Here is a 7542-nt window from a genome sequence, read left to right as displayed (position 1 = left end):
ACCATAGTTATAAACGGTTTCTCTCTAAGATTTTCTCACCTGCAGGGGAGTTTTTTCCCTAGTTTGAGTCTATCCTGGAAAGAGGGGGCAACCGGGCCCTATACGCATATCTAGCATCAGGCTGCAATCTCATGTTCAGCATTTTTGGTCATCCAAGAAGGAATTGCTTGCATCGAAGGAATGTGTTGGATGGGAGAAGGGGTTTGTCCGGTGGCATTCTAACTGGTTGTACTATTTGTTTTCACTGATCGCAGGTGTATGAACTAGCGTTCACATGAGCTGGATGGTTAACTAGATCCATTGTCTTTAAAGGTCTGACAACAGGTTAACTTGGGAATTTTCACTTTTTCTCCAGAGATGGCGGGCTTAAACGAACTCAAAGAGTTACTATTGAGGAACAAGTTGCAAAATTTTTGTATATGCTGGGACACAACGTAACTACTCGTGAGGTTAGTAAGATATTTGGACGATCTGGAGAGAGTGTGAGTCGTTATTTTCATAATGTTTTAAGAGCTATGATAGAGTTGAAAGAGATATTTTTAGTGCAACCCAGTGGAGCACAAATTCCTCCAGAGATACTCAACAATCCAAAGTTTGATCCATATTTCAAGGTGATGATAAAATTCACAAATTCTTATCTTTGCATAGGTTGTTAAAATTAGATTTGAACTAATTACTCCCTATATTATCAGGATTGTGTTGGAGCAATAGATGGAACACATATCTGAGTAAAGGTTTCTCCTACTGACGCTCCTAAATATCATGGTAGGAAAGATCATCCAACATAAAATGTGTTGGCTGCCTGCACATTTGACTTGAAATTCACTTATGTCTTACCTGGGTGGGAAGGTACTGCATCTGATTCTTGAATTTTAAAAAATGCTTTACAACGACGATTTCCACTTAAAATCCCTCAAGGTAATCATTAATCCTGAATTCTCTACTAATGACAATGAAACACTTTTTTATAAGTTATTAATCACAATGAATTTTTTTTAGGAAAATATTATCTCGCTAATGGTGGATACATGTTAAGAAGTGGAATAATTCCACCCTATAGAGGGGAACGCTACCATTTGAATGAGTATTCAAGAAATCCACCAAGGACTCAACGTGAGTTGTTTAACCTAAGACACGCGTCACTTCGTAATGCAATTGAAAGAGCATTTGGTGTATTAAAAAAAGATTTCCCATTATAGCGAGCTCGATTGAACCGAATTATGGTGTTAAAGTACAAAATCAAATCATCCTAGCTTGTTGTATTTTGCATAATTTTTTAAGGGGTACTGACCCAGAAGATTATTTCCCTAAAGGGGAAGAAGGTGATAATGAAAACACATCGGTCGACGATAATGTGGACGAGGATGAAGATGAACAAAGAGGGGAGTGTTTAAGAGATTCTATTGCAGCTTCTATGTGACAAGATTATAATGCATGATTAATGTAATATATATCTTGCTTGGAAATTTGTCTTGAACTTGATATTTGTTGGTTTAATGTTTAATATTTGTGTTGTTTATGATGATTGTAAGACTAATGTTTTCTATTTCTATTGTACTTGATGATTAGACTTATTTATGATGATTGTAAGACTTATTTATTTTTCGTAAAAATAGTATAATCACCATTCAGATTCCTTGATAGAGTTGTAAATAATTTGCTTGTATATTTACTAAGATTATTTTATTATTGTGTAAAACTCGGAATGTCAAAAAGAAGGTATACGGATGGTGATTCTTCTAGGGGAAGAAATCACATCTCTTTGATGTGGAATTCTGCTATGGATGAGAAGTTAATTGAAGCTCTTTTGCATCAAGATGTAATTGGAAATCGAGTACAGTCCGTCTTTTTACCAACTGCTTACAATCAAGTAGTGGTTGAACTCCAAGAAATGTTTCCCGACAAGCCATTTGATAGGGATAAGGTGAAAAATCGTATTAAGTATTTGAAGACAAAATGGGTAGCTTGCTATGACTTGTTTAAGAATTCGGGCAGCGGCTTTGCTTGGAATCGGAACACTAATATGTGGAGTGTGGAACCTGATGTGTGGGATCGACTAATTCAGGTAATAAAAATTGGTCATTCATTTTCCTATGGGTGCTTTGAATTTATTTGTTGTATCAATGATTTTGCTAGCTTAAATGAGTATAAGGAGAATTATTATGCCTGTCAAAGCAAAGAAGTTGGAGGAATTTTCTGTTGTCATGTTTGACCTTGGTGGAATTATTGTGCTTCGTAGTTAGCTAGTTAGAACCTTATGGGGTTTACATGTGTTCAGTAGGCATAACTGCTTTGTAAAAGAATCATATTTCCTTTCACTGTTTTGAAGATCTTTTCATATCCTATCTGCTATATGCTATTGATATCTCCAACTAACTTTGTACCCTTATCTATTTCATGATTGTCACACCCAGCTTCCAAAATACACGGGAACCGGAACGTGAACAAGCCCGCAATGTATTAGATTGAGAAGAAATATACACTATCTTTTTTTTCCTTTTTTTCTTTTCTTCTCAATCCAATACGCTAAGCGTCTGGAAATAAATACAATGCGAAGTCACAGGTCCCCGATCATAATCAGCAAGAATATAATAGACAAACTCAGAATAAAAAATATCATATCACAATGGGATATCATCCAAGACATAAAAATAAGGGTCAAACATGCCCTTATACAAATCTGAACAAATGAATACTGAAGAGATATAAAATACACTGATCAATTAGAAATGGAAGGTAGTACAAAAGAAAACGGATGACCAATAACTAAGCTTCAGCTTCTTCTACTCCGTCTGCAGGGCACTCCTGCTGAGAATCCTCTGGCTCCTGATGAACTCCCAGCTAAACCTGTTCTTCTTCTAAGTCTGACGTACACAAGAGAAAACAGGTGTACGTCAGCGTGTATGGCACACGGCAAGATCCCAAAAGGAAGAATAGAATGGTTGTGCGACCAATGCAAAAATGGTAATAACAATGGAAACATGCAACTAAAATACTAATAATCTAAATATAATTTACTACTAGAATAGAATAATCAGAATAAATCCAAGGAAATCAACCAAGTAACAAGTCGATTATGCAGCTAGCGATCAGAATAATCATCTAAGTACAGGGTCTTACACTAGCTGGAATTAATACTTAAAAATCTACAACTCGAGACGTAGTACGTCGAGCGAAATAATCCAAACAAGGAAACCCTCATGTATATACCATAGTCTCAACTTGTAGATAATTAAATAGTAATCCCGATCTATGTATAAAAAGAAATATAATTGGTCCGTATCTCACATCAACTCATAATCATCCGAGTAATGATGTCATGTAACTAACCATTCTATAACAGGTCACTGGTCACATCTCACACAGAGTCAACGCTCCTATCATCGGATAAGTGACTGTTCACAAATCCTCTACACGCATCCAATCCCGTGAAACAGGCAGCTAGAGGACTACACACAATCCGATCTCGGCCCGGTCCGAACTCAGGCAAAGCTCAGGTGATGAAACAGGTCACGGATCCAGGTGAGGAAACAGGTCATTTGGTCCAACAAACCAACCCCAGGACGAAACAGGTCTCTGGTGCAAGTCTGGAAGATACATCAACAGCCTTATCTGATCACATGAACATTAACTTCCTCATCCAAACTCTTCTTGTTTTTCTAAATCAACACAACACATGTTTCTAGGTCACAAAAGACTACTACGGTCATGACTACTAACGGTTCTCAAACACAACCAGAACTAACGAATACGAATGATCATGTACGATAATATCAAGGCATATCACATAATTAAAAGAATGATTCATTACAATATATACATAATATGAAATAATGATAATGTAAGAAATCCTAAAATCAAATTCGACGATCGATAGGTCAATGCAGAAAATAAGGAAAAACGACTCACATCGATCGAAAAGGAGATATACACACTAAACGAGGAAGCGATCTAAGAAAATGAAATATAGAAAATAATCCCAAGTACAATGACGTCATAAAAGAGGAAACCTACAACATCAACAGAGAAGAAAACTCAGGTTTAGTTCAATTGAAGGTAGGTCGATGCAGGAAAGGAGAAAGCTACTTCGGGTCTAATTTTGAATAATGGAGCAATAGAATGAAAGAAAGAGACCAAACAAATCATCCTAGCTATAGAGGAGGTCAAATCGGGGTTGCTAATAAATCAGGACATTAAACTCCCCTCCCTATTTTAGTGAAAACGGCAAAATTGCCTACAAGGATATAGTCGGTTCATCTCCACAATTTGGAGGAAAATCAAGGCGTATAGCCGACACAGGAATGAAACAAATACATAGGCACGAAGGCCATCCACCACGATGATACACAACCCCAAATGAGTCAACGATTACAATACAAGGCCATCAATAATATACACGGCCGACGATTATTTATACAACGCCGCAAATAATAATATATTTACCGGCAGCGAATTTGCTAAGCAAACCTGCATGAGGTCCTAAGCTAGTGCATAAGCGAGTACGATAAAAATATGATATCAGTCAATTGCACGAATCAAATGAGTAATCATACGACAGAATATAATTACGAGTATCAATATGACATGAGCATGACTATACAAGCTAACGATGAATCAGAAATGCATATATAACATGAGTGAGTATAAATAAGAGTGTCAACATGTCGATGGCAAGGTACATGAAATGTTATTTCTACAACTATCAATTACACAGTCATAAACTATTAATTCAAAAATAATTATTTTCCAAAATAAACTCTTTTCCAAAAAAATTCTTTTAATTCATAATAATTATTCTAAAAATAATTCTTTTACAGAAATAATTTCTTTTCTTTACAGAAATAATTTCTTTTCTTTACAGAAAATTATTTAATATTAATTATTAACAAAACTACACAGATAATCACCAAATTCACACTACAACATAATATATAGTATTACATCCTAATTATACACATAATTAATTCACAGAAAATCTACAAATTGTAAAGACGAGTCAAAGTGAAACAGGATCTTGCAAGCAACTAATTAATTCACAGCGAGTCTAAGAATTGAATAACAAGTCAATAGAGTATCGGGATCTTGCCTACGAGTGTCGTTGGTATGTCTCGGGGCTCCGACGGGCTCGCTGGCGGCTAGAAAGTGGCGGTTCTCCAACTGGATATACGTTGGCATATGATCAAACAGGTGGCGTGCGACGACACTAAGGTGGGCGAATCTGATCGGATCTGAACGGGGAATGATGAGGTTGATGTCGTGGGGAGGCAACGGGCAACATCGGCGACGGGGATCTCGGCGTGGCTACGGGGTTGCCGAGGGGGCATCGACGGCGAGGGGCTGCTCGACGGCGAAGGGAGGGGCACGGTTGGCATATGATCAAACAGGTGGCGTGCGACGACACTAAGGTGGGCGAATCTGATCGGATCTGAACGGGGAATGATGAGGTTGATGTCGTGGGGAGGCAACGGGCAACATCGGCGACGGGGATCTCGGCGTGGCTACGGGGTTGCCGAGGGGGCATCGACGGCGAGGGACATGTGATGCGGCATAAACATGTACCAAAAAGGTTGCAAGTGCACAACCGTGTCAAGTTATAGTATTTAAGATATCGATCCCACGAGGAATGTGTTTTGTAGGAGAAAATATAAATTCGGTTCTTATGTTGTGTGCGTGACAAATAGGAGTGATAAGTGAATGTGATTGTGAAGAGATTGAGAGAGTGAAAATGGTGTGTAAATAGATGCAAAGTGTAAATGAGAGTGAGTATGAACAATAAGGTGAGAAGGAAAAATGAATAAAATCAAGAAAAAATAAAAAAAATCAAGAATGAAGAACAAAATTCTAAGAGAGTGAAAATGGTGTGTAAATAGATGCAAAGTGTAAGTGAGAGTGGATGTGACAAAGAATGAATATGATCAATAAGGCAAGAAGGAAAAGGAAAATAAAAATCAAGAATAAAGAAAATAAAATTCAAGAATAAAAGAAAATGCAAGAAATTAAAGATGGTGGATTCAATTATAGATATGGGTTATCTACAATTGAACCCACTTCTTAGAAAAGGGTGATTCCCTAGAGGGTTCTAGCCTAAAGGCGAATCAAACAAAATAAAAATAAACAAAAAGAAAAACTAAACCCAAGAGGGTTCTAGCCTCAAGGTGAATAGTATAAAAAATTAAAATCTAACTACAAAATAAATTACAAAATCTAAACTACAAAATAAAATTGCAAGAATTAAATGCAAGAAGAATTAAATGTAAGAAAATAAATCTATTCTATAAGCATGAAATAAATCTAAGGCAAGAGGGTTCTAGCCTCTTGGCTATTTAACAAGAAAATAAAATCTAACTACAAGCATAGAAATAAATCTAAAAAAAAGGAAATAAAAGAGAAAAAGGAAAGAAATGCAAACCTTCAAATAATTCTCCATCTTCATCTTCATCTTCATCATCCAATAAAGAGAAGAAGAGAAAAATTTAAAGTGGTGAAAAAATTATTATTATTAATTGCAACTAAAGTTATAATTTTGGAAGGCCTTCTCAATTAAGAGTAGCCCTCCTCTCCAAAAGGAGTTACAAAAATTTTCACACCTCTAACCCCTCACTCTCTACCCCTATTTATAGTAAACATCAGTGAATGAGAGCCATTGGATCAAACTTGAGCCCCAAGACAAGCAAAATCAGCCATTGACGCGCGCTACAGTAATCTGGTATCGATGCAGGCATCGATGTAGGTATCGATGCCAGCATCGATGCCCACATCGATACCCACTATATCCAAATTCTGATTTCACGGATAGCTTCGTCTCGTCGAGATAGGCGATTTTCATATATTATATGTTAAATTCCGCCTTCCGGATTAGGAGATATCGTCGTTTCTTTGTGGCCAACCATTTTGAATATGATTTCTTTTCATATTGGATTTTTGATTTTCTCCGGCTTCTACAGGCTACACGACTTCATTCTGGGCTTTTGGATAATTTGGAAATTGATTTTCCAATGTGCTTCTTTGCTTCATTTCTTCATTTAATCAATGGGTTTTTGTTGAGAGATGAGAGTTTGAGATTTATTCTTCATTAACCTGCAATTAAAAGATAAAAATAATTATTAGTGGTATATTTATTCATATAAAATAGATAATGAGGGTATAAAATTACAATAAAATGTGATTATCAGGTGATCATAGAAAATTTAACTTTGAAGATCACCTAGGGGTCCATGGTGGTGATGAGAGGTGTTAGGGAAAAAAATCTTTACTACTTGAAGGGTAAGACAGTAACAGAGGGTCTGGCAGCTTCAATCATCACAGAGGAGGATACTACTCGTCTATGGCACATGAGGTTAGGACACACTGGTGATAAGTCTCTGCAGATATTGGCAAAGCAGGGACTATTGAAGGGTGCAAAGACCTGCAAGATGGAATTGTGTGAACATTGCATACTTGGGAAGAAGAAAAGTGAAATTTGGCACCGTAATTCATAACACCCAAGGTATATTAGATTACGTTCACACAGATGTTTGGGATCCTTCAAGCACATATCACTTG

The 7542-nt window shown here is 36.7% G+C and overlaps 1 long non-coding RNA gene across 1 annotated transcript; it reads left to right on the top strand.

Moving 5' to 3' along the window:
* Positions 365 to 1391, top strand: LOC109832383. The gene is made up of 3 exons (XR_002244741.1): positions 365 to 611; positions 693 to 918; positions 1000 to 1391. It is a non-coding gene; the product is annotated as an uncharacterized LOC109832383 (long non-coding RNA).

Source organism: Asparagus officinalis, chromosome 3 (assembly GCF_001876935.1).
Source record: "Asparagus officinalis chromosome 3, Aspof.V1, whole genome shotgun sequence".
Taxonomy (NCBI): domain Eukaryota; kingdom Viridiplantae; phylum Streptophyta; class Magnoliopsida; order Asparagales; family Asparagaceae; genus Asparagus; species Asparagus officinalis.
This window is presented reverse-complemented; position numbering and strand designations above follow the sequence as displayed.